At 43.9% G+C, this 27724-nt stretch overlaps 1 pseudogene; it reads left to right on the top strand.

Annotated features, from left to right (window-relative positions):
* Window positions 1–16434, top strand: part of LOC131765170 (polycomb protein SUZ12-like) — a 33737-nt pseudogene extending 17303 nt beyond the window's left edge.
* The last annotated feature ends 11290 nt before the right edge of the window (window positions 16435–27724 follow it).

The raw sequence follows: 27724 nt of genomic DNA, 5'->3' as shown, positions 1-27724 counted from the left end.
TACATGGCAAAAAAGTTCAAAAATTGCACAAATTCACTTAAACTTTATTTTCTTGATATTACTGAAGTAAATGAGAAAGTAAACTCTGTTGATACTTCTATTTCCAGAAAATAATTTCCCATTGTAACTTTGAAATGAGTGGAAGTTGGAAAGAAGCAGATATATTGCCTCCTTTGTCTATTCAAGGTATATTTGTAGTTTTTTTTAAAGAAATAATATTTTTAAGAAATCAGGTTAGAAAAGCAACATCACAATCCCTAAAATATGATTATTTTTTCTTTTGTTTTTAAATGAAGACTTTTGTTTAGCAATTACTACTTGAGACTGCTTAGAATGAATACACAAAGATTATTAGGGTACTATTTTCATGGTGAGTATTGTTCAGAGAGTATTTTTGTTACTGCATTTTAGATATTCAGTTATTTTTTGGTATATTAAATTATTTTTATCCTGGCTGCAACTTTCAAGAGACTGATTGAAATGTATTTTATGTATATACCCTGAGTAAGAAGAATGTTTTCAAGTAGAAAGAAGTATTGTCCAAAATCTCAGAACAAAAATTATTTTATTTCTGTATATGTTTATAGATTTTTCTGTAATATATAGAGAACTATATAGAAGTGTACATAGTAGTTCAATATATTAGGAACTTAATGATGAATGAATGATTAAATATTAAAGTTTTTTGGACTATTAATGCCTTTGGGATTAAAGACAAGCTGTAGGGAAGTATTCTGGAACCTTAATTTGCAGAAACCTTTGTTAGAGTTCATTGATATAGAGAATATAGACTATTACTTTAAAATTAAATTTCCTAAACATTATAAACCAAGAGATTTCCCTAGGTAGTAAATAATATCTTAATTTTTGCTATCCCATTTAGGCATGTAAGTTTTATGTTTAATATTTTTTGAAAACTTTTTTTAATCCCTTTGGTTATAAGTTTCGATCAAATCAAAGAGCCTTTTAAGTTTAAATATCTGAGCATTCAAAATGAAATGAAATATGTAAAAATAGTAACCAGTTCAATTTAAATGTATCTTAAACTAAATAATTTTTCTGATAGATTTTAGAAGAAGGAAAAAAATTTTTAATGTTTATTTTGTGTGTTACCTCGCCTGAACTATTTCATTTGTGCTTTCTACTAAGAAGCCTTAACTGTATTTGTCAAATTTGAAACTGATTTTGGGAAACAGGAATGAGTAAACTTCTGAGAAGACTTCACTATAGGAAGTCTTTTTTGTAAATTCTCAGACTTCTTAGGAAAATGAATACTATTTTTTTAAAAATAGATTTTAATCATTTCTCGGCCTTTTGGCTAAGATCAAGTGTAAAATAGATTTTAAAGTATTGATTTTCTATTTAGATAAGCCATCACAAAATTCAGAAAATGAACAAAATTCTGTTACCCTGGAAGTCCTGCTTGTGAAAGTTTGCCACAAAAAAGGAAAGGTAATGTATAGGATGCTACTGGTAGATGAAATGGAATAATTTTTTTCATTGAATATGTTTATGCATATATATTGTTTATGCATATAAACCTTAAAAGCTTTTAAATATGTTGATGGCTGAATTGTAAAACTGATAAGCTCTTTTGCCAACCTCCCATATCTTCATGTTTTTTTCTAATCTGGCTATAGGTATCTGCATAGAACCTTCTGTTACAGGAGTATGACAGTGAAGGGAAGAAGCTATCTTTTAGCATCTTAGGACATAAATTCAGTTGCTTCCTGCCACTTCAGCCTCTTAGCTTATTTTTTGTAGCTATTTGTACACATTAATGTTTTAAATAAGGTCTAAGAGAGAGTTTTTCCCAAAAGGATTATATTGTAACACTACTCTCAGGCAAAGAAATTTCTGTTTCTAGAATTATCAGCCATTAACTTATAAATATATTGCTTCAAGTTTTTATTTATAAGATGAAATCATTTCACCGTCGAAACAAGTATTATGGTGGTTAAATTTCTGGGCAACCCACCAAAGCCAACAGAGATACTTTTAGTAGCCTTAAGTCCTTGGGTATTTTAAGAATGGGAGGGAATTCCCTGGCGGTCCAGTGGTTAGGACTTTATGCTCTCACTGCAGGGGGCCTGGGCTCCATCCCTCATCGGGGAAGTAAAAGCCCACAAGCCATGTGGTGAAACCAAAAAAACGAGGAATGACCTGTATAGAGGTTCTGATTGCTCATGCTCTTCCAAAATCAATCACAGTAAGGTGATATGGTGAAAACTGTGCTAGAGCATTGGTATGGAATAGACCAAGGTGATGGGAGACAGCAGTGTAAGTACATATTAAAAACTCTATAAAGTTAGCTAGTAATACTCCACGCTCTCACCCAACACCCATACACAACAAGTAGTGATGTGAAAATTCAAAATAATATTATTATTTAGACAAAAAAATGTGCCTGTAACTATAGTATGATCCTTTTTGTGTTTAAAAAAAAGTAATAGGCATACATATTTTCTTCAGAGGATAAATACAACCAATTGCTAATATTAGTCTTCTCTGGAGTATAAGACCCGGGGAGGGGGGTGGAGACGACTTTTATTTTTCTCATTTTATATTCTTGTAGAGCAGACTTTTAAGACCATAAGCATGTATTCTGTTTGTTTTTAAAAAGAAGTTACCTAAAATATGTACTATATTTTCTTGTTAAAAAGGTCTTCTGCATCTTGCAATTTTTCAGCTTTGTTCTTTCGGCATAACTAGTTATATAATTACAGAACATTACTCATAAGATGATTAATGTTACTTCTTATAAACAATTATTTAAATATATGGATTTACTATTTCTCAGTGTTTTTGACAGTGGGGTTATTGTAATAATCTTTTTTCATTTCTAATAGTCCTATCAGTCATTTTGTTAAAATAGAATATTTAAGGGGAAAAGATTAATTTACATGAGTTGTAATATTTTAAGCATGGTTTTAGTTCTATATTTCTAACTTAAAACTTTCTGATGACCATCAGCTAAATATTAGATATACTATTATATCATTGTTTTCATTGTATTGAGGATATCCTCAATTGGGCTAATATTTGAAAGATAGTTGATCCAAATTTTCTTTTTGCTTCATCACAATTTTCAGATGTATGGTTAGAATTTTAGCATGCCATTTGGAAATCACGGCCTATACCATATTTCCTATAGCTGTGATTAGAGGTTTTATTGTAATTCTTACAATTGCATATGCATAAATAAATATAATAATCTTTGCCATTGCAGGATGTACGTTGTCCAATAAGACAAGTTCCTACAGGTAAAAAGCAGGTGCCTTTGAATCCTGACCTCAATCAAACAAAACCTGGAAATTTCCCGTCCCTTGCAGTTTCCAGTAATGAATTTGAACCTAGTAACAGCCATATGGTGAAGTCTTACTCATTGCTATTTAGAGTGACTTGTCCAGGAAGAAGAGAGTTTAATGGAATGATTAATGGAGAAACCAATGAAAATATTGGTAATTTTTATTTTAATAATTTTACTAGAGTTTGTTGTTGGAGATTAAGGTGATCAGTGAAAATGATTGAACTAATCCATCTTCATAGTATTCGTAATTGTGTACAGAATATTTCTTTTTTTAGTTATTTTCATAATTATTTAGAAGGAAAAGTGGTACAGAACTAGAAATAAATGCATGTGTTCTAATAGCATGGCCTTTATTTATTTGCAAATCTCTTATAGTCTAATGAGATACTTAATTTTATGGTACATTGGCCTTGCTCTTAGACTTTTGGCTATTATGTTGTACTAGGTATTTAATCTGTAAAATTCTCATTGTTGTATGATGAAACATTTCATGCAGCAAAATGAAAATACACACACACATATATATATATGTATATATAAAACACTGGATGGAAAAGACTGGTGTTTAAATTAGTCTCTCAGCAAACAATGAATTCATTCCCCCCTCAACATTTTATTGTGAAAAATTTCATACATATGGAACAGGCAAAAGAATTTGGTAGTGAGCACCTATCTACCCACCACTTAGAGTCTACAGTTAACATACATCTATCCTTGTATCCTCCCAACAGTTCTGAATCCACCTTTGAGGTAATCATTCAAACAACATATAGGTGTTGGGAACACAGAGATGATTAAAAAGTCCAGTCCCATCTTCCAAAGGCTCATAACCTAGAGTATGGAGATAAACATAAAATATAATTGCAGCTAAATGATATGTGGTATAATAGAGGTATTTGTGAAGTTCAGGGGAGAAGCAGCTTGGAAGAAATAATCTTTGAGTCTTGAAGTATCCTTTGAAGTTCCTGGAAAGTAACCATGAATGAGGAGGGTTTTTTCTCCTTGCCTAGCAATAAAGATCATTCTGAACAGAAAATAACATTTGCAAAAATGTGGAGTTAATAGTGTCAATGAATATCAGAAAGTAAGGACATACACATAAGGTTGAGACATAAAGTTGAAGAGTGTTTGGATATTATTATATTGCAACTTAAGTTTATTTGTACCTCATTTGGGATAAATGTAGTATGTTATGTGAAGGGACTATATATCATAAATCTGTTTTTGCTTGAATATTTGATTCATGAGAAATGTTTGTCAAATTCAGATGTCAATGAAGAACTTGCAGCTAGAAGAAAACGAAATCGTGAAGATGGGGAAAAACATTTGTTGCACAAATGACAGTATTTGATAAAAACAGGTAATGTTGATGGACAAGCAAGGCTCCCATGTTTTAGAAATGTTTTTATTTTGAAGCAGAATATAGTGATGATACTGTTTCTTTGCCTTTGTTTCTCTTTATTCTTATGGATGAAAAAACAAATTTGCAAATACTGAACTTTTGTCTTTATCACCTAGAAAGCAATAAACACAGACGAGGAACTATTTGAACGGCTCAGTTAAGATTGTTCATTCAGCCAGTATTTTCTGAGTGTGTCCTCTTTGTCAGACACTGTTTTAGGCAGTGAGAAGGCAACAAAACCCCTGCCCTCATGGAGCTTAACTTCTAGTGGAGGAAATAGACACCACCCCCCAAAATTGTATCAACTAATGTCACTTAGTGGGAATGCTGTGAAGAAAAATAAAGAGAATAAATGGTGGTTTTGTAGAGAAAGCCTCTGAGGAAAGGTCATATTTGAGCAGAGACCTGAATAAAGTGGGCCCCATGCAAATCTTGAGATTATGTATTTACTAGAGTTAAGGAAGAAAAGTGTGTGAGATCATCGTTTGGCTCTGTGTGCATTTGGCACAGGGTAGCAAGGAGCACTTGGATTTATAATCATCTCTGCAGTTTTCAGTTGGGAATGAAGCATCTTAGTGCCAGTAAAAGAACCTCTGGGAAGCAAATACAGTATTCTTTTTTGATAGGGTTGAAGGGTGAAACTTATAATATGTCATGATTTCTTGTCCTAGGCTGCTCACTGGTAGTTAACACAGTCCACCATCAGGTATAGGAGAAAGAGCCAAGAAAAGCAATGAGTGTGTTTCTCCTGCTCTTTAAAAAGTAACTTGTTGCTTTAATGTAATCCACTTATTAGCCACTAGGGTAAAGACAGGTTATAGGGCTTTTAATGGGAAAGCAAAGGTGATTAGGAATAATGCCATGGATTTTGCTACCATATTGTCTTAGAATATATCACTTAATGTCGCTTAATGTTACCAGCAGAAACCAATATAGTGTTTTTTTAAAGTCAGAAATTTGAATGTAGATCAAAAATTTAAATGGAGAACAACAGAAACATATATGCTAAGAGATAGGGGTTGTGTCTGTGGGAGAAGCAATTAGGCTGTTGTTGCACACTGGGCTTCATCAGTGTTGGTAAATGTTCTATATATTTTAGGCAGCGTGAGGGTAAGGGTACATTCTTTTAAGAATTCTTTCTACCTTCCTTGTATTAACATATTCCTTGTACGTTAAAACAAAGAAACTGCTTTTTAAAAAAGTACCAAGAGGAAATCATGGGAGAATTTTCCCCAAACTTCTTTTGAAAATTTCCAAACCTATAAACATGTTGAAAGAACAATGCAGGTAGTAATACCCATGTACCCTTCACCTAGATTCATCAGTTGTTAACATTTTACCACATTTGCTTTATTTGTGAGTGTATTTTTGTGACAAACCATTTGAGGGTTAGATCATGACGCTGGATTTCATTCCTTATTCATAAACACTTCATTCAGCGTGTATCTCCTAAGAGCAGGGACATTTCCCTCCATAACCACAGTACGCCTATCATATTCAGGAAATTTAACATGATACCAAAAATACAGTACTCTCTCCCCAGTTTCCTCGATAATGTCCTTTTCTGTTCCCTACTCACCCCAGTTAAGGATTGCGATCTGTCAGTTGCCATATCTTTTCAGTCTCCTTCAATTTGGAACCATTTTCCAGCCTTTTTTTTTTTTTTTTTTGCCTTTTGTAACAACACTTTAAATACAGGCGTGTAGTTTTGCAGAATGTTTTTCAGTTTGGACTTTTGTGATTGTTTCTTTATGTTTAGATTCAGGTTAAACATTTTGGGCAGGAACACTCATTGGTGATGTGTTCTTTGTGGACGTCACAGACACAGCTGATATTAGGTTTGATCGCTTGGCTAAAGTGGTGTTTACCATATTTCTCCATTGTAATGGTCCCTTTTCACTTTAATTAATTAATATGCAACCTCTGTAATAATACATGAAACTGGATAAATATCCTTTTTCTCCCAACAGTTATTTTTTAACGCAATAGTTTAGCATCCATTGATGATTCTTACTTGAATAAATTATTCTATGGCGGTGGCCACATGGTAACTTTCTATCAGTTCTTCCATGTTTGGTTTGTTGGCATTTTTCTGTGAAGAAGAACGTTCCTTTTCTCAACCTTTTTTTAAATCAGTATGGATTAACGAATTCCACTTTTATTCAGTCTGTTTTAATCTATTGATGTTGCTATATTAATGCTCAAATTGTCCCAAATTTGGTGAGGAGGAGCCCCTCCAAGCAGGCTCCTAAGTCCCTTTGACTTGTTTTTATTTATTTATTTTCTTGTTTTCTGCAATATTCTTCTAGATATTCCAGGCTTTACATTCTCCTTTTCCTACCTCTGCTCTGGAATTGGCTGTTTCTTCAAAGGGTCATAGTTCTTTTCAGTAGAGGAGAAGTATTTGCCAACCAAGATCTGAGGAGTTAGATGTTTTAAAAATTCTTTTTATAATCTCTTGAGAAGCTAAAGTCTCCTTAAAGAATGACTAAAATTCAAAAGCCATATTGAAAGAGTATGAAATATGGAGTGAAATAAAAAAAAAACCTTCTTCTGAAAACAAAAACACCATCATAAGCCAAGTCAAAATAAAGATAACAAGTCAGGAGAAGATTAATTTCAACTCATAATGTATAGATAGATGCCTCATTCCTTTAATATAAAAAGATTATACTAAGTAAAAAGAAAAACACCACAGGCCAGTAGAAGAATGAGGAAGGGATATCGTGAAAATGTTTACAAGAAGAGAGAATATATATGGTTTTTAAACAACTAAAAGGTAAAACATCTGAATATAAAAGTACACTGAGATGTCATTTTTTCACTTAGCAGTTTGACAGATATCAAAAAACTTGATAAAGCACTGTTGATGAGGCTGTGGGGGAAAAGGCCCTCTTCATAGACTACAGGTAGGAGAGTACATTGGATTGTAGCTATCACATGTTCAGCCATAAAATAGAATATTATGTAGCCATGTAAACATGCAGGAGGAAAAAGTCCTTTCCATTTTAGAAGTATACTAATGTATTACCTATTCAAATTAGTAAATAAAATTATCTTCTAAATTATTAAGTTGAACAGCCTTGTTGATAAATTATTGAAGTAGAATAAATTCAGTAGCACAGCATAAAGACAAGAAATCTTTTTTTCTTTTTTCTTTTTTTTTGCGGTACGCGGGCCTCGCACTGTTGTGGCCTCTCCCGTTGCGGAGCACAGGCTCCGGACGCGCAGGCTCAGCAGCCATGGCTCACGGGCCCAGCCGCTCTGGCGGCATGTGGGATCTTCCCAGAGCAGGGCACAAACCCGTGTCCCCTGCGTCGGCAGGCGGACTCTCAACCACTGCGCCACCAGGGAAGCCCAAGACAAGAATTCTTAAGGCTCAAAATCATGCGGTGTTAAGAGCCAGACTTTGGAGACAGATTGCCTAGATTCTGTTGCTAGCTCTGGCTACTTACTGTGTCATCTTAAGGCAAGTTATTTAACCCTCTCTATGCCTCAGTTTCTTCTGAACAATGGAGTAATAACATCTACTTCATAGAGGTGTTGGGAAGATTAAATGAACTCTGTAAAGTCTTTAAAATAGTGCCTGGCATATAGTAAGCACTCAATAAATGTCAGCTAATACCACCTAACAGAATTTCTCTAAGACTGATGAAGAGATGCCAGATTCTTGATATACAATTAATTATTGAGTATGGTTGAAGAATGGTATTTAGGTTAGTAGTGTTTAATTGTATGGAGAAAATAACATAAACTATGTATACACACACAGATATGTACACACACATTAAAAGTATACTGTGAGTATGGGTAGAATTTCATCGATTCAACCAGTATTCCATTTATTCATTCACCTATGAAATGTTTATTGAGCACCTGTATGTGCCAGGTGCCCCCCAGGATCTTACAGTTAATTAGTTTACTGGTCAAGTATAAAAGTCAAGAATTCTAGTTCAAGTACTTACAGTAGTTAAAGATAACAGAGACCTAATTCTTAGCTGTTCCCTAAAGCAAGTATTATAACACCGTTGTTACCTTGTTTTTAAAAGTATAAAGCCTGTGCACATGCTTTATACTTAACATTTAAAACTTAGCAAGTTTTAAGACCTTAGGCCTATTATACTTTAAATGTTTAAAGTTATATCTGAGTAGCTACAGTAATGAAATAATTCTCTAGTAATAATTATCAGTACAAATCATTAAAATTTCTTTTGTCAGGAATGGAGTGTAGGTATATCTTTAAGTCTTGTTGGGCATGTAAGCTAGTTTATAAATTTAATAAGTGCTTTTTAGTATAAATCTAAAGATGTAGAATTTGTGTACTTACAATAATAGTCAGGTTACTTTAAAGTGTATGTGTTTGTGTAACAGGCGCTTACAGCTTTTAGATGGGGAATATGAAGTAGCCATGCAGGAAATGGAAGAATGTCCAAGAAGCAAGAAAAGAGCAACATGGGAGACTATTTATGATGGGAAGGTATGGACTACTTAGAAGACTGAGCACGTTATAGTTATGAACTCCCATTTTTTATTGATGTTTTGTTCCCCAAATGCAAATTCACATTGGAAGGAATTCAGATTGGAAGGAAGAAGTCCTTTTTTTTATACTTTGAAAAACACAAGTCAAAATTATCTAGTTCAGAGTATTTAATGGAAGGCATCATCCTTGGAACCAGGTTGCCAGCTTCAAATCTCCACTCCTAGCTATGTGGCATCTGGCAAATTACTTAATCCCCTGTGTGTCTCGGTGTTCTCATTTGTGAAACAAGGCATAGAATTGATGAATTAAATGAAATAATTAAAGATGCTTAGCACCGTGCCTGGCATAAAATAAGTGCTCAATAAATGTTAACTGATATTTTCAATTCCATTCATAGTAACAGCAGGTAACATATGACTAATTTATCAAGAAATCTTCAAATCTTAGATGAAGCAGGCTTAAAATAAGTCTTCTAAGAGACTTAAAAAATAAATAGGCATACATACATTTCTTGGATAGGCAGACTCATCAGAATACTAATGTCATTTATTTCTAAATATATTAGATCAGTGTACCAGCACAAGCAAAATCCTGATTTTTTTAAGCCTTAAATTAGTCTCAAGTTAACCTAGAACAATATGTAATAATACTAAGGAAAATTATGGAAAAGTTTTTTGAGAACCTTTACTTACCAGATAACAGAACATAGTATAAAGTTAAAAGAACTTAAATTTATGTCACTGAAGCGTAGTCTTGAAATAGACCTGTATATTTTGAATTTAATCTATGATAAAATTGGTGTTAGATCTGTGTGGGAAAGATAAACTGTTCATTATCCATGTGACAGAATTGGTCTCTAGCCATCTGGAAATAAACTTAGACCTAATAAATTCCAGAAGGCTCATAAATGTAAATGTGAAAATTAACACTCTATAACTTGGGAAAAAATATAGCTGAATATTAATGTAATCTTGCTATGAGGAAAGCCCTTCTAGGTATGCTACAAAAGCTAGAAAGCATAAAATAAAAATGACTAATTAAAGTGAATCATATACTGCACAAAGCTAAAATTGAAAGCAAATGATGGACTGGGGCTAATATTTGTAACATACAGAAGGCTAATATGAATATGCAGTTAATAAAAACATAAGCAATCTAATTAGAAAAAATGGGTAAAAGTCTGACAGTTCTTAAAGCAGCAAATATAGATGACCAGTAAGCTTTTTAAAAGATATTCAATGTTACTAGTATTCAAAAATACGCAAACAAAATCAGAGATACTACTTTTGACTAGTAGTTTGACAACAGTTACAAAGGGTTGAGAGTTTCTAGTTGGAGACGTGAGGGCACATGCTCTCAAATAATGCTTTAATGTAAGAATAAGTTGGTATAACCTTATTGGAGGGCAGACTGGCGATACAAATAAAAATTTTAATTTTGTATATAATTATTAACAGTTTTATGTAACAGTTAATTTTCATTCTACAGTTTTGTTACAAGGTAGCAACTGTTTAACTGAAAAGATGTAGATAACAAGTCTTGCCTGAATTTTTTTTTTTTTTTTTTTTTTTTTGCGGTACACAAGCTTTTCCCTGTCGTGGCCTCTCCCGTTGCGAAGCACAGGCTCCGGACGCGCAGGCTCAGTGGCCATGGCTTGAGGGCCCAGCCGCTCCGCGGCACGTGGGATCTTCCCGGACCGGGGCACGAACCTGTGTCCCCGGCATTGGCAGGCGGATTCTCAGCCACTGCGCCACCAGGGAAGCCCCTAGGTGATGGGACTTTAAATAATTTTTATTTCTTTATACGTATCTACAGTGCTTGAATTTTCTGCAGGTATTATCTTTCTGTTTTAAATTTGTTTGTTAAAGTTTGTTACGTTTATCCATGGGAGAGTAAGGATTATTATATGAGTTGTTGGGTTTTCCCAAGAAATTGAGGCAATATAAAATGGGTATCCTTGTAAGTCAGGTCATATAGATTTGCTTCTTTTCAACAGCTCTGTGTTATTGTTTTAAATAAATGTCCCATAATTTACTAAACCAATGTCACTTCAATGGATAATTTATTTTACTTTTTTTACATTTCACAAATGTTGTAGTGAGTATACTTGTATTGGATTGACCACAAAGTTCGTTCAGATTTTTCCATAAGATCTTAATGGAACACCCAAACGAACTTTATGGCCAACCCATACGTGTATCTTTTTGCATTGCAAGTATTTTTATAAGATAAATTCCTAGATATGGATTCACTGTGTCAAAATTGGTTTATATGATTACACTTTCACTTCATTCCGGTCTAAAATTATAGTTTTAAGAGGGTTATTTGTAATAAAGATGTAGAGGGAGATTGGACTTGTGTGGCAGTAAAAATAAACAGGAGCCCATCGAAGGATTTCTGTGAAAGGGAATAGCATGAAAGCAGTCTTTGAGAAGATTATTTGGTCTCCTGGATATGGATTGGGAAGTAAAAATTAGAACCTGGGAGAGCAGCAAAGATACTGGACTAATAAGATAGTAAGGATCTATATACTTGATGATGATGTAAGAAAAGCAGAAGCAAGAATAGGGGTCAAATGTAATTCTGAAATTTTTAGTTTAGGGTCACTAGTAGACTGATAATGCTTGGAACAAAAATAATAGCACCTTAGAAGGAAAGAAAAGATAATACATTCAGGTCTAAAAACATATTTTATTTATTTATTTATTTTTCTCAGAACGCAGGCCTCTCGCTGTTGTGGCCTCTCCAGTAGCGGAGCACAGGCTCCGGGCTCGCAGGCTCAGCAGCCATGGCTCACGGGCCCAGCCGTTCTGCGGCACATGGGAACTTCCCGGACCGGGCCACGAACCCGAGTCCCCTGGATCGGCAGGCGGACTCTCAACCACCGCGCCACCAGGGAAGCCCTAAGCTGCACTTTTTAAATAAGCTTCCTGGGCAGTCGCACAACAGTGGTCCATGTATAGAGTGACCAAATTATTGTGTCTTCTCGGTTGCTTTGGGGAGTCAAAGTGGGCAATATTTAAAACTGCAGCAGGCATATGTAGAAGCAGGGAATATTCAAGGCAAACAGAGGTGTATAGTAATTGTATGCATGAATCAGATTTGAGAAAAGCTAGCCTGGTGGTTAAAGAACACAACGCTTAGGACAGACAGACCAGAATCTATCCTACTTACTTGTGTGAGTTGGACCAAGTTCTTTTATCTTTCTGACTGTTTGCTCATATGGAAAAGAGGTATGGCTGTACATAGAGCACAATATTCTATTTTGGCAAAAGTTGCTCGGGGTCCATTTGTGTTCTCTGCAACTTAACCCTTTCCAGTGTACAAGCATTTTTAAGTCATTTGATGAAGTATTACATTTGACTTTCAGCTGTTCATTACTTTGGGCAAAGCTTCTATAGTGCTGCAGAGGTCAGAACCTATGCAGAGATAGTGAGAGGATGCTATAAGCTTCTTCTGCCGGTTTTGTAAAAATGTTTAAGCTTTTCTCCACTTCCTCCACCTGCCACCAAGAGATGAGAAAGAAGGCAGAGGCTGGAAATGCACACCAGGCAATACTGTGTCAGTTTGCCTTTTCTTCCGCTGCCAGTACTTCCCAGAGAGATTTCACCAAAAGTGCCTAAGCTTGCCATGGCCATTGTTGTGCAGGAATTTTCTATCTCTTGCTAGTCACATCCCCTTTTCCTTCTCCTGGGGCTTAATGGATGTTTGGGGGCAGGGAATAAAATGCAATACAGTGAAGTGTATATTCTGATTTAATAGGCTTGGGTTGAGGTCGGGCCATTGGTAGTTTTTAAAATCTCTCCAGATGATTCTAATGTACAGCGAGGTTTCAGAATAACAGTTATACATGAAGCACTTTGGGAATTGCAAAGGCATTGCAGAAATAAAAAGTGGCTATTGGTATTCCTTCACTATTTCTGCATTTTCCTTCCTGCATCAGGACTGTTGTGCAGGTGCTGATCATTTTCTTTTCAGCCCTTTTCGCTGTTTGCCTAGACCCTTCATCCCTCTCTCTAACCTCACACCCTACCTCCTTCTTGTCATTCACCCTGTAGTCCATCATCTATTTGGGATTTATCCTAAACTTGGTGGGAAGCCATTGCAGGGTATAAAGAGAGAAGTGGGGTTGGCAGAGATGCCTTTTTCAGACACCATACTGGCTAGTGTAAGAGAATGGCTAGGAGGGGGCAGGACTGGCATTGGGGAGACTCATTAGGAGACTGGCTTTGTGCACAGTGGTGGCCTTGGAGGTGGAGTAAAGCAGGCAGGTTAGAGTCCTATTTGGAAGGTTAGTGATGGCTTGGAGGTGAATAGGAGTTAGTGATGAATTGGATGGGGGGAATGTGGGTTAAGGATGTGGAATTGGGTAAATGGAGGTGCTACTTACTGAAATGGGAAACGTTTTCTGCCCCTATACTGGCCTGATAAACACCTTCTCACCCTTTAGACCTTGAATCAGAGATGCTTTCTTGTTTTATTTAGTTGTATTTTATTTTATTGCATTTTTGTTTGGGCTGTGATGCCAGCTTGCAGGATCTCAGTTCCTCAACCAGGGATTGAACCCAGGCCCCCTGAAGTGGAGGCACGGGGTCATGACCACTGGACCACCGGGGAATTCCAGCAGATATTATTGCTTTTCATTTTTTTCTTTTTGTAATATAAGTTTTCATTAATTGATTAATGAATTAATTCATTAATTAATTTTTGGTGGCCATGGGGCTTCGTTGCCGGGCGTGGGCTTTTTGTAGTTGCGGCGAGCCGGGGCTTCTCTTCATTGCCGTGCACGGGCTTCTCAGTGCAGTGGCTTCTCATGTTGCGGTGCATGGGCTCTATGCACGTGGTCCTCAGTAGTTGTGGCGCGTGCGCTCGGTAGTGGTGTCTCGCGAGCTTACTTGCTCCGTTGCATGTGAGACCTTCCCAGACCAGGTTGAAAACCCGTGTCCCCTGCCTTGCCAAGCGGATTGTATTTTTTGTTTTTGTTTTTAAACATCTTTGTTGCAGTATAATTGCTTTACACTGGTGTGTTAGTTTCTGCTGTATAACAAAGTGAATCAGCTGCATGCATACGTATATCCCCACATCCCCTCCCTCCTGCGTCTCCCTCCCACCCTCCTGATCCCACCCCTCTAGGTGGTCGCAAGGCACTGAGCTGATCTACCTGAGCTGTGTAGCTGCTTCCCACTAGCTAGCTATTGTACATTTGGTGTTGTATAGTTGTCAATGCTACTCTCTTACTACCTCCCGGCTTACCCTTCCCCCTCCCTGAGTCCCCAAGTCCATTCTCTATGTCTGTGTCTTTATTCCTGCCCTGCCCCTAGGTTCATTAGAACCTTTTTTTAAGATTTCATATATATTTATTAGCATGCGGTATTTGTTTTTCTCTTTCTGACTTTCTTCACTCTGTATGACAGACTCTAGGTCTAGCCACCTCACTGCAAATAACTCAGTTTCATTTCTTTTTATGGCTGAGTAGTCGTCCATTGTATACATGTGCCACGTCTTCTTTATCTATTCGTCTGTCGATGGACACATAGGGTCCTTCCCTGTCCTGCCTATTGTAAATAGTGCTGGCAGACGGATTCTGACCCACTGTGCCACCAGGGAAGTCCCCAGAGATTATTTCTTTAGGGAGGCCCTCCTTAAGCCCCATCAGTCTCTTCCCTGCTGCCATAGTCTCCCACAGCATTACATAACTGTTCCTTCTTAGCACCATACACAGTTTTAATTTCATACATATTTGTAAGTTCCCTTTTTGTAACCCTGTGTTCTAAAGGACCTTTCCCTCCTGCCTCATCATTTTATGTCTAGTGCCTACCAGTGCTTGGCATATCTTTGGGTCTCAGTAAGTGTCTGTTGAACAAAGAAATGGAGACAGAGGACAGGACTTTGGAGGGAAGATCAAGGCTTTGTTTACTATATGTTGAGTAGAAGATGCCCTTAAGACATCCGAGTGGGGATGTGTTTTGCGCAATTGTTGTGAGATTGGGATGCCTTTGGAGATGGTCATGGCCAATATTTTAAACCATGGGTGTGAATAAATTTGTGAGGGAGGATGTGTGAAATTAGAAGGGAAGAGGGTCCCCGACTAAGGTGCACCCTCAACATGTGAGAAGAAGAGGTGAGACCAGCAAGAGTGTGAAAAGCAGGGGTAGGGAGAAAAACTGGGAGAGTGTGCGGTCGACGAACCCAGGGAGGAGAGAGATCAAGGAAGAGGGGAGGCTCAACCATGCCATGTGCTGCCAGCCAAACAAGATTGAGGACAGACAGGTCAGTGTCTCATAGGTTGAGCAACTTCGAGGGAATTGGTGACTTTAATCAGAGCAGTTTTGGGAGAGTGGCAGAGGGGGAGGCCAGGCTGGAGTAGGGTGAGGAGTAAAGAGTTAGTACCTCTGAGAAGAGTATCCTTGGCAAGCTTTGTGGTTTTTAGAGGGGACCATGTTTGCTTAGAATAAATAAAGTAACAGTTATCTCTGGAACATGGGATTTTGATTTTCTTCGTTTTACTCCTGTTGCTCTACCTTCAAAATATCTTTAGAATGTGCCCACTTCTCACCACCTCCCCTACTATCTCTCCATCCTGAGCCACCATCATCTCTGACATCGGTGACTGAAGAGCCTTCTCCTAACTGATCTGGCTGTGTCTACCGTGGCCCCCACAGTCTGTTTTTCATCCAGCAGTCACCGTGATCATGGGGAATGTGATCAGTCATGCCACTCCTCTCCTTAAAAGCCTTCACTTTGTTAGCTTGTGAAGAGCTAACAAAGCCCGCAGAGCATCGTTCAAGGCCATTCGGGGTCTGAGGACGAGATGGAAAAGAGATGAGGTGTGCCGTGGGGTGTACCATTCCAGAAGGCAGACTGGGACTGATGCCTGCCAGGGAGTCAGATTCTGAATTTGATATAGACTGCTCTAGCAACTAGCAGTGCTTAGATCTGTCTAGAGAGTGCTGGGTGGTCTGTCACTGCAAAGTTTCTGTATAGACTGATGACCACTGATTGGTGATATGATAGAGGGAGGCTGATATAAAGGATGCTCTAAGATATTGTGATTCTACACTACTTTTACGATTCTATCCCAGACCTCAGAGCTCCTCATTTGTGAGCTACAGAGCTCCTTGGATGTCTGCTCTGACATGTTTCATCCATTGACATGTGCCACTCATTTTTCAGGTACAGAGCAAAGAATCGCTTTGCAAAAGCCCGAAGGGATACACTGAAAGAGTGATCGGAAAAGAATAATACATAGGTATGTATTTGAATTGACTTTCTGCAAATATTTGAGACAGGGTAGCTGGTTAGTGGCTGCTTTCTCATGCTCGAGCCCTTAGAATGTGATCACCTCAGAATGTCATAGGGACTGGAGCCAGTCAGAGCCTGTCTGTCTCTGCGCACGGCCCCTAGTTTCTTCTTGTCATTGCTTTCGATACTGTGTAAGGCCCTTGTCTTTTCCTCCTGCTCACAGCAGACATTGAGTAACCTCTAGTTGTTACTGAGATGCATATTTCACAGTATAGCACTTTAGAAATGAGAAAGGTTTACTTATTGTGGAAACCAATGTCGGCTCTTGGGAGTGTTAGTGTCACTTGGTAATGTTTTTCCTAGGGCTGCCATGGTAACTGACGTTGCCTGGTTACTCCCTAAGGTTTGAAAAGAATTCTTCCTTGGATCTCAGGTGATAGTGGTACATTCCTTCATTCATTTATTCATTCAGGAAATATTTTCTGAGCACTATGTATGTGCCAGGTACGTTTCATATGGACAGTGAACGAAATAGAATTCCTGCCGCAGTGAACTGTATATTCTGATTTCATTGGTTTGGGGTGAGGCCTGGCCATTGGTAGCGTTTAAAATCTCTCCATATGTTTCGAATGTACACCGAGGTTTGAGAATCACAGCTATAAATGAAGCACTTTGGGAATTGCAAAGGCATTGCAGAAATAAAAAGTGGCTATTGGTATTCCTTCACTATTCCTGCATTTTTCCTGCCTGCATCAGGACTACTGCACAAGTGCTGATCATTTCCTTTTCAGCCCTGTTCGCTGTTTGCCTATACACTTCATCCCTCTTTCTAACCTGACACCCTGCCTCTTTCTTGTCTTTCAAGGTCCAGTCCATCATGTGTTTGGGATTTGTTTAAATGTAAGTTTTGATTAATTGGTTAATGAATGAATCTATTTATTTATTTATTTATTTTTGGTTGCGTTGGGTCTTTGATGCCGGGCATGGGCTTTCTGTAGTTGCGGCGAGACGGGGCTACTCTTCATTGCGGTGAACGGGCTTCTCAGTGCAGTGGCTTCTCATGTTGTGGAGCAAGGGCTCTCTGCACGCGGTCCTCAGTAATTGTGGCACGTGGGCTCGGTAGTGGTGGCTCGCGGGCTTACTTGCTCTGCGGCCTGTGGGAGCTTCCCGGACCAGGGAGCAAACCCCTGTCCCCTGCCTTGGCAGGCGGATTGTTTTTTTGTTTTTGTTTTTAAACGTCTTTGTTGGACTATAATTGCTTTACGCTGGTGTGTCAGTTTCTGCTGTATAACAAAGTGAATCAGCTGCATGCATTCATATATCCCCACATCCCCTCCCTCCTGCGTCTCCCTCCCACCCTACTGATCCCACCCCTCTAGGTGGTTGCAAGGCACTGAGCTGATCTTCCTGTGCTGTGCAACTGCTTCCCACTAGCCAGGTATTTTACCTTTGGTATTGTATATTTGTCAATGCTACTCTCTTAACTGCCTCCCAGCTTCCCCTTCCCCTTCACCGAGTCCTCAAGTCTATTCTCTATGTCTGCGTCTTTATTCTTGCCCTGCACCTAGGTTCATTAGAACCTTTTTCTTTGGATTCCATATATATGTATTAGCATACGGTATTTGTTTTACTCTTTGTGACTTACTTCACTCTGCATGACAGACTCTGGGTCTATCCACCTCACTACAAATAACTCAGTTTCATTTCCTTTTATGGCGGAGTAAGAGTCCATTGTATATATGTGCCACATCTTCTTTATCTGTTCGTCTCTCGATGGACACTTCGGTTGCTTCCCTGTCCTGGCCACCGTAAATAGTGTTGGCAGGCGGATTCTGAACCACTGCGCCACCAGTGTAGTCCCCAGAGTTTATTTCTTAAGGGAGGCCCTCCTCAAGCTGCATCCGTCTCTTTCCTGCTGACGTAGACTCCCACAGCCTTACATAACTGCTCCTTCATAGCACCATACACAGTTTGAATTTCTCACATATTTTTAAGTGCCTTTTTTATAACCCTGTGTTCTACTGAACCTTTCCCTCCTGTCTCATCAGGTTATGTCCAGTGCCTACCAGTGCTTGACATATCTTAGGGGCTCAGTAAGTGTCTGTTGAATCCATAATTAGAGATAGAGGACAAGGCTTAGGAGGGCAGATCAAGGCTTTGTTTTCTACATGTTGAGTAGAAGATGGTTCAAAGCAGGAGCCCTTGAACCTGAGCCTCTTCCCCGGTGAGCGGGGATCCAACCCGAGCCCCCTGCAGTGGAAGCATGGAGTCCTAACCTCTGGACTACCAGGGAAGTCCCCTGGTAGCAGAATAGGAGGCACACGTGAGGCGGATGAGGTCGATTTGCTCCGGGGTGAGGTGCTCAGCATCCAATTGGTGGGTCTGGTGTGGGACGTAGGCTGACCAGAAGTGAGGGAAGGCCAGGGCTTGGTTTGGGGCTTGGAAATCCTTGGGCTTCTCATCGCCTCCTCAGCTCACTGTGCCCAGAAGTCACCTGTAACGCGTTGTTTTTTTCTGTGGTACTTGGATGCCCGTCAGGGTGGCTCACGGTGACCCCTGTAGCCCCCAGCATCCATGGCATGGCACTTTCTAGGTCACTATGGTAACATAGTTCCAATGTGACTAACCTGTGGTCTCAGAGGCCCCCAAAGTACCCCACTATTCCCCAGCAGCCACGGTGACACCTTGTGTGTCCCCTTGGTGCCTGCGCACCCACGAGACCGTCTTTCAGCCCGTCAAAGCTGGTGTGGCAGTGGCTGAACTTGCGCAGATTAACAGCCTGGAGCCCAGCCCATTGTGGTGCAACTGCCTCAGGACCAAGGGCATGTTGTTGTGGCTGGAGGGAGGTCAAGGCAAGTGGGTGGGCCCCTTAGGTCTTGGGATCAGGCAGGATACATTGCCTGGCCTGGGGCAGCCTGAGGGAGCCTCACACCACGCTTGTGTGGGCACCTCCGAACCTCCTCCACTGCCCAGGGCGAGGCTAGGCCCCCAACGGCCCCAAGCAGCCCGCACACACTGCAGCCACCCATCCACAAGCGGGAAGTCCCGCATCAGGGCCCGCGTGCGCTCCCGCGGACTTGGGGTGCTGGAGGTGGCCGGCGTGCTGTGCACACGGGTTACCGGCCGCAGCAGCAGACCCAGCAGGAGCAGCAGACCCAGCAGAGGCCACTGGCGGAGTGCGCGGGGACCCTCGAGGCCCACCGGGTCGCAAGCTGCACAGGGCCAGGCAGGCGGGCAGAGGCGGCGGGTCTGAGAGGGGCGGGTGATGGGGTTGTGCCCGTCGACACAGGCCACCCAGCGGCGCGGCCTCGCGAGGGGCCCTGGGTGAGGGAGGGGATACAGGGTCAGAGGACCCTACGACCCGTGTGCGGAGAGCTGTGATCCACGAAGCCCGGAAGCCACAGGGCAGCACTGCCCTCCCGGCCCCTGCTCAGAGGCAGGTCGCGTGGGCTCAGCTGGCCTCTGCTGAGAGCCCAGTGGCCTCCCATCGTGGGTGCCCTCTGCCCCCGGCCCTCTTCCCACTCCCACTGCTCCGAGGGGGCGCCCTAGGTTGCTCTCCCCCGCCTCTAAACTTCCTGTCCAAGCTGGGGTGCTTCTCTCAGGGGGCCACCTGCAGCCTGAGGCCTCTCCGGAGCACACCTGGTCCCCATGCGCCTGCAGCAGGCCCCGCCCACACCAAGAGCTGGGTGCGAGTGTCTCTGTGGCCGCAAGGGCTCTGGGCTCCCGGTTTCCCGGTACCGGGCCATTTGGGCTGGCATGGGGGAAGAAATAGTTTCTGGAAATGGTGGGGGATAACCTTGTGAGCTCTGAATTCAGGTAGGGGCCCTCTGCCCCCGGCCTTCTCTCTCCACCTACTTGACTCTCCAGCCTTCATGACCATTCTCTGGGGACTTCAACCAGCACCTGGGAACTATCAGGAACCACTCCCACTTCGGTCAGCCAGCCTCAGGAAAGAGCGCCCTCAGGAGTTGCTACATCCCCCCAGCGCCCGAATAGAGTGACTTTGGGGATGTAAACTGAACAACCTTCTGGGGAGAGTCAGCGACCCTTGTACTCACCAGAGCAGGAACCCAGTCCGTACGGTATTTGAGTGGAAGGAAATGAAGTCATTTCCATGGCAGCAGAGCCCCCAGTGCAGCACCCTTCCTCCCAGAGCTGCCGCTGGCTGTCCTTCTGGCCAGGATCGCTCCTACCTCAGCGTGGAAGGCCCGCCCTCATGGATAAGTATAGGTTCTGGGGAGAGATCTGGCACCTGGCTTCTGCTGCTCCACTTGCCTTCTCTCGTGGCCCTTGTGGCTCTAGCTTTCCCAGAAACCTCAAGGGCTAAGTGCCTGTGCTCGCTCAGAGGCCGCATGCCATTCCCCATTTCCAGCCTCAGGCCCTCCCCCTAGCTGCCTCCTCTAGGGACCCCTTCCCCCCACCACCTCCCCACACAGTGGGGATGTGCCTTCTCACAGAAGCTCAACCACTGAGATGCTTTAGGGACTGTGCCCAAACTCCTTCATCCCCAGCCTCTCAAGTTTTTGCTCTGATCCCTGGCACCCCCTGGAGCTGCTCCACCTTTGGAACCTTTCCCGGGTGGCAGGAGTGCCTAGCACAGGGGTAGTGACCTAAGTCTGAGCTGTGGCCACCTTTAGAAATCTGTAACAGAAAAACACTTTGCCGAGCAGTAGGGAACGCCACTGGGGACAGAAGGGGCTGGGAATAAAGGAGCATGTGAACCTCGGGGCAGGGTGCGTGCTGCTTGACTCTTCATCCTGTTCTTGCTTCGGGGAGCAGGAAATGGGGGGTTGTGGGGGGGGTCGGGTGGTAACCTTGTGAGCTTTGCCATGGCCCTCTCTTGAGAATGGCTCAGCCAGCAAGATTCTGTGGAGTCCGCCTCCTGGCACCATGCTACAATCGCCGGATTTGGGGTCGGGAGCAAAGATCTTCGTCCGACTCTTGCGGAGCGCGCTTTCTCTTGGGCGCACGTCTGGCGACTGGCTCCTGCTCCGCTTCCACCTTTGCTGGCGTGGCCGAAGGAACATCCCCGTAGGCCCGGTAGCCACCAGCCTGGCAGTATGTCTCCCCATGGCAGCCCAACTGCGTTTCCCCACACCCTCGGTTGAGGACGTGGCAGTGACCAGCTGTACGAGGAGAAACGGGAGCCGCTGCTGCTGCAAAGAAAATCAAAAGTGATCAGTCCCTTCTGCTGTGCACAGTCTCCTGGCCGAATCTCCCTCTCTCATGTCTCTCCCAGTTTCTGGCCAGAGACCTTTCATCTACTGGACATCCAAAACACAGCCTTGGCCCATCACCTCTCTGAGTCCCTGGAGAAGGGACCCTGGCTGCAAAAGCGATTCCTAGGGCCTACGGCTGCAGCAGATGAGGGAGTCCCTTCACCGTTTCCAGGGAAAACAGTAGAACCCGAAAGTCATTGCAAGCATGATCCTCTCCATCTCTCCCTTCCACAACAGAGAAAACATTTCTTGCAGTCTGTCACTTGTGAGGCTTTAATGGAAATATCGTTCAAGTTTTGGAAAAAGGTAATCTAATATAAGTTGGTTCAGAACCCCTCCCACCTTGGCAACCCCTCTTGGGTCCCATTTTTACAGTGCCTGTTTCAACCACACGGAACTCTAGTCCTCTGATCCTTTTATCTCGATTAGAACAGGCCACATACTGAGGCAGAGTGATCGGGAGACTCAGAACCGGGTTCTGAGTACCATGTCTAGGCTCACATCAACCCAGCCTCCTGAGACACCATCTGCTCAGCCCTCCGGTCTCACTAGCACTTCATCACGCCCCCTTGGTTCTTCCGTTCCTGCCATCAATAGGGCACCACCGTCGGCCCTAGTACTCAGCCGCTCAGTATGGGATGTGTCTGACGGGACAGATCTAGATGTCTACACGACAGCACAGAGGTGCCTGGGTTTGAAGGTGCGGTTCAAGGGTGGCCCTCTTCCTCAAACTGCTCCATTGACCATTCGCCAACAACAACGCACTTGTCTTTTGCTAAGAGGCCCATCAGGAAAGGGTCTGAATGGAAGCATCCTGTAGCCCAAAGGGGAAGGCTCCTTTGATAAAGATCAGAACCTTCCCGCACACTTGTCCAGGGATGACCTTTCACTTGTCCTCAGCAGTGAGCACTGTGGGTCCTTGAAGGTGCCGCGGGTCACTGGTATTCGTTACAGCTGGGAAAGTGCTCAGGTGTATGTGCTGGGCAAGCCCCAGGGAACATGTGGCAGCCAGGGGAAGTTGTGCGTACACCATGCCTCTTGGACAGATGCCCGGTGTCGGTGTACCTCGTGCACTGCCCTCTCAGGGAACGTAGGACAGGTTAGAGTAAATGCAGAAGGTCTGGTGAGGGATTCTCTCTCAGACAACCAAAGAGATTGGTCTCTGGTGGAGAACCGGTAGGGAAGTATCTCTGAGGGCAGCAGCACGTTTGCATCGTTACCCTGCCATGGAAACTGTGAGAAGGCCTGTGAGGTCATCACTAGCCAGTGAGGTCCTATAAGGAACGTGTGAGTTGAGGGGCAGGCTTCAGGAGGAGGGGCAGTTTTGTGGAGGAGAGCAGGGTGGAGGCAGACGTACTCTGCCTGGGCCCTCACACCGGGGCCTCCCCACCCATGCCCTAGTCTAGTAGACACCCCACGTGGGGCGTGCCGGTGGGCTGGCACAGCCCCAGGGGCCACAGGAGGGCAAGAGAGACCCACATCCTGAGATCGGCTTGAGAGGCAAGATGAACGTTAGGAGGCAACTAGGTTGTACGTCCCTGACCCTAAGAGGCAGAGATTTGTGTGGACTGGGGAATCAAGGAAGGCTCCTTGGCAGTGGGCCTGAAGGGCAAGTGACATGTGAACCCATGGGGAAGAGAGGGCAGACATTCCATTTTGGAAGAATAAAAGCAGAGACACACTCTTCTCGACCTTGTCCTGCCCCAAATATAAATTCATAGAACCCTCCCATTTTAACACCCGAGGGCTTCAAAAACCCGAGAGGTGAAGGGGCCTCCCCAGTGTTAACACAGGTCGTGGAGAGGTGTTGCACTCAATGGTTAGGTTCATGTTGGGCCCCCGGATTCACAGCTGATAGGAACGTGAGGAAGAGCTCATGCCATTTCAAACATTTCCAAGGTGATACTGAGAGAGATGTTAAAGGTGCAAAATGAGGGTGCTGAATGACCCCACAAAGTGGGAATGGTGGGCCCACTTTAACGTGAAAGTCCAAACAAATTCCTGTCGAAAAGACATCATACCGAATGATCACATAATCATGACACTCGCCCTCTCCCCTAGAGGTAAATATCATTAGAATCCTCTCTCTCCCTCTCTCCACCATGAAAGGATGAGAGGAAGGCTCAGCAGCAGCCCCGGTGAAAGACATGGTCAACACCGTGAAGAGGTGTTACTAAGACGATTTGGTCCGACTCAGAGAAGGAAAGAGATGACTCTGCCCTTAGCCTGAGCAGGCCCACAGGAAGGAAGCACATTTGGGGCAGCCTTGGATAGTGTGGCAATGAGAGAGAACCTTCTTTAGGAAGGGACTCCCTGTTGCCGACCTTGCAAAAGCCAAAATGGGACATTCGTGTACTTGGGCTGTTGCAGAGGGGATGTGCCCAGAGGTGGGGCCACTCTGCTTGAGAATCACAGCACCTTGTAATCCTAGTAAGCTGCTTGACTCCTGCAATCGCCGGATTTTTGGTCTGGAGCAGCGGAGATCTTTGTCCAACTCCTCCGGAGCACGCTTTCTCTTCAGAGCTCGTCTGGCGACTGGCTTCTCGGCTTCCACCTTTGCTGGTGTGGCCAAAGGAACGTCCCCGTAGGCCCGGTAGCCACCAGCCAGGCAGTAGGTCTCCCCGTGCCAGCCCAACTGCATTTCTTCACATCCCCGGTAGAGGACGTGGTAGTGACCAGGTGTCGGAGGAGAAATGGGAGCCGCTGCTGCTGCAAAGAAAATCAGAAGTGATCAGTCCCTTCGGCTGTACACAGTCTCCTGGCAGGATTTCCCTGTCTCAAGTCTCTCCCAGTTTCTGGCCGAAGACCTTTCATCTCCTGGACATCCAAAACACAGCCTTGGCCCATCACCTCTCTGAGTCCCTGGAGAAGGGAAACTGGCTGCAAAGGCAATTCCTGGAGCCTACGGCTGCAGCACATGAGGAAGTCTCTTCACCGTTTCCAGGGAAAACAGTAGAACCCGAAAGTCATTGCACTCATGATCCTCTCCATCTGTCCCTTCCACAACAGAGAAACCAACCATTTCTTGCTGTCTGTCATTTCTGAGGCTTTCATGGAAATGCCTTTCAATATTTCGAAAACAATCATCTAATATAACTTGGTTCAGGACCACTCCCACCTTGGCCACCCCTCTTGGGCCCCATGTATACTGCCTGTTTCAAACACACTGAACTCTCGCCCTGGGATCTTTGTATCTAGAGTAGCACGAGGTCCACTACTGAGGCAGAGTGAACAGGAGACTCAGAACCCGGCTTCTGGGTACCATATCTAGGCTCACATCAACCCAGCCTCCTGGGGCACCATCTCCTCAGCCCTCCGGTCTCACTAGCACTTCATCACCCCCTGCCCCTTGGTTCTTCCGTCCTTCCCATGACTATGGTACCACCGTCTCCCCTAGTACTCAGCAGCTCAGTATGGGATGTGTCTGAGGGGACCGATCTCGATGTCTCCGTGCCAGCACAGAGGTGCCTGGGTTTGAAGGTGTGGTTCAAGAGTGGCCCTCTTCCTCAAACTGCTCCATTTACCACTTGCCCACAACAACACACTTGTCTTTTGCTAAGAGGCCCATCAAGAAAGGGTCTGAATGGAAGCATCCTGTAGCCCAAAGCGGAAGGCTATATTTATAAAGATCAGAAGCTTCCTGCACACTAGTCCGGGGCTGACCTTTCACTTGTCCTCAACAGTGAGCACTGTGGGACCCTGAAGGTGTCCCAGGTCACTGGTATTACTTACATCTGGGAAAGCACTCAGGTGTACGTAGTGGGCAAGAGCCACAGAAACATGTGGCAGCCAGGTGAGGTTGTGTGTACCCCACGCCTGTTCCGCAGATGCCCGGTCTCGCTGTTCCTCCTGCACCGCCCAGCCAGGGAACAGAGCACAGGTTGGAATATGTGTAGAGGATCCGGTCACACATTCTGTCTCAGACAACCAAAGAGATTGGTCTCTGGTGGAGAACCAGTAGGGAAGTTTCTCTGAGGGCAGCAAACTTTGTTTGCACAGTTACACTGCCATGGAAACAGTGAGAAGGACTGTGAGGTCCTCACTAGCCAGTGAGGTCATCGTATGGAACCTGTGACTTGGGGGTCAGGCTTGAGGAGGAGGGGCAGTTCTGTGGAGGAGAGCAGGGTGGAGGCAGAGGTACTCTGCCTGGGCCCTCACGCCGGGGCCTCCCCATCCATGCCCTAGTCTAGTAGACACCCCACGTGGGGCATGCCGGTGGGCTGGCACAGCCCCAGGGGCCACAGGAGGGCAAGAGAGACCCACATCCTGAGATCGGCTTGAGAGGCAAGATGAACATTAGGAGGCAGCTAGGTTGTACGGCCCTGACCCTAAGAGGCAGAGATTTGTGTGGACTGGGGAATCAGGGAAGGCTCCTTGGCAGTGGGCCTGAAGGACAAGTGACATGTGGACCCATGGGGAAGAGAGGGCAGACATTCCATTTTGGAAGAATAAAAGCAGAGACACACTCTTCTCGACCTTGTCCTGCCCCAAATATAGATTCATAGAACCCTCCCATTTTTACACCCGAGGGCTTCAAAAACCCGAGAGGTGAAGGGCCCTACCCAGTGTTACACAGGTCGTGGAGAGGTGTTGCGCTCAATGGTTAGGTTCATGTTGGGGCCCCGGATTCCCAGCTGATAGGAACGTGAGGACAAACTCATGCCGTTTCAAACATTTCCAAGGTGATACTGAGAGAGATGTTAAAGGTGCAAAATGAGGGTGCTAAATGACCTCACAAAGTGGGAATGGTGGGCCCACTTGAACGTGAAAGTCCAAACAAATTCCTGTCGAAAGGACATCATACCGAATGATCACATAATCATGATACTCGCCCTCTCCCCTAGAGGTAAGAATCATTAGAATCCCCTCTCTCTCTCCACCATGAAAGGATGAGAGAAAGGCTCAGCAGCAGCCCCCGTGAAAGACATGGTCAACACCGTGAAGAGTTGTTACTAAGACGATTTGGTCCGACTCAGAGACGACTCTGCCCTTAGCCTGAGCAGGCCCACAGGGAGGAAGCACATTTGGGGCAGCCTTGGATAGTGTGGCAATGAGAGAGGACCTTCTTTAGGAGGGGACTCCCTGTTGCCGACCTTGAGAAAGCAAAGATGGGACATTCGTGTACTTGGGCTGTTGCAGAGCGGATGTGCCCAGGAGGTAGAGACTGCTTGGACTACCATTTTAGAGGTCGGGCCACCCTGGTTGAGAAGCACAGCACCTTGTTCTCCTAAAGTGCTTGAATCAGCGGGTGCCCCTTAGGACAGACAAAGTCAGGCCTCATTGGAGCAGACTGCCTTTGGGAGTGGTAGAAGGTGAAGTGTGAAGGGGAATGCTCTGGAGGAGGTTTGTCGTGGCAGGTGGGCCAGCATGAGACCATTCAGATTCTCCAAGGCTCCAGAGATCACTTGGCTGGGAGCATCCCTGTGATGTGGTGCGGGGACTCCAACCTTAACAGGACCTGGCTGGGCACCTGGGGGAGGCCGAATAAATGGTTTCTTAACTTAGGAGAGTGAGAGACTCACCTGGGGAGTTCCACAAAAGCACTTAAAAAGACTTGTACCTGGATTCTTGAGACAACCCTCAGAAAACTTATCTAGATGTGGAGTAGGGCTCAGGAAGCTTCAACTTGTGTGTGTGTGTCTGTGTGTGTGTGTGTGTGTGTGTGTGTGTGTGTGTGTGTATGTGGTGCGTGGGCCTCTCAGTGTTGTGGTCTTTCCCGTTGCGGAGTGCAGGCTCAGCGGCCATGGCCCACGGAGCCAGCTGCTCCGCGGCATGTGGGATCTTCCCGGACCGGGGCATGAACCCGTGTGCCCTGCATCGGCAGGCGGACTCTGAACCACTGCGCCACCAGGGAAGCCCTAAGCTGCACTTTTTAAGTAAGCTTCCTGGGCAGCCCCACCACAGTGGTCCATGTATAGAGTGACCAAATGATTGTGTCTTCTCGGTTGCTTTGGGGAGTCCAAGTGGGCCGTATTTAAAACGGCAGCAGGCATACGTATAAACAGGGAAGTTTCGAGGCAAACAGAGGTATATGGTTACAGTATGCATGAATCAGATCTGAGAAAAGCTAG

Source organism: Kogia breviceps, chromosome 11 (genome assembly GCF_026419965.1).
Source record: "Kogia breviceps isolate mKogBre1 chromosome 11, mKogBre1 haplotype 1, whole genome shotgun sequence".
In the NCBI taxonomy this organism is placed as follows: Eukaryota; Metazoa; Chordata; class Mammalia; order Artiodactyla; family Physeteridae; genus Kogia; species Kogia breviceps.
This window is presented reverse-complemented; position numbering and strand designations above follow the sequence as displayed.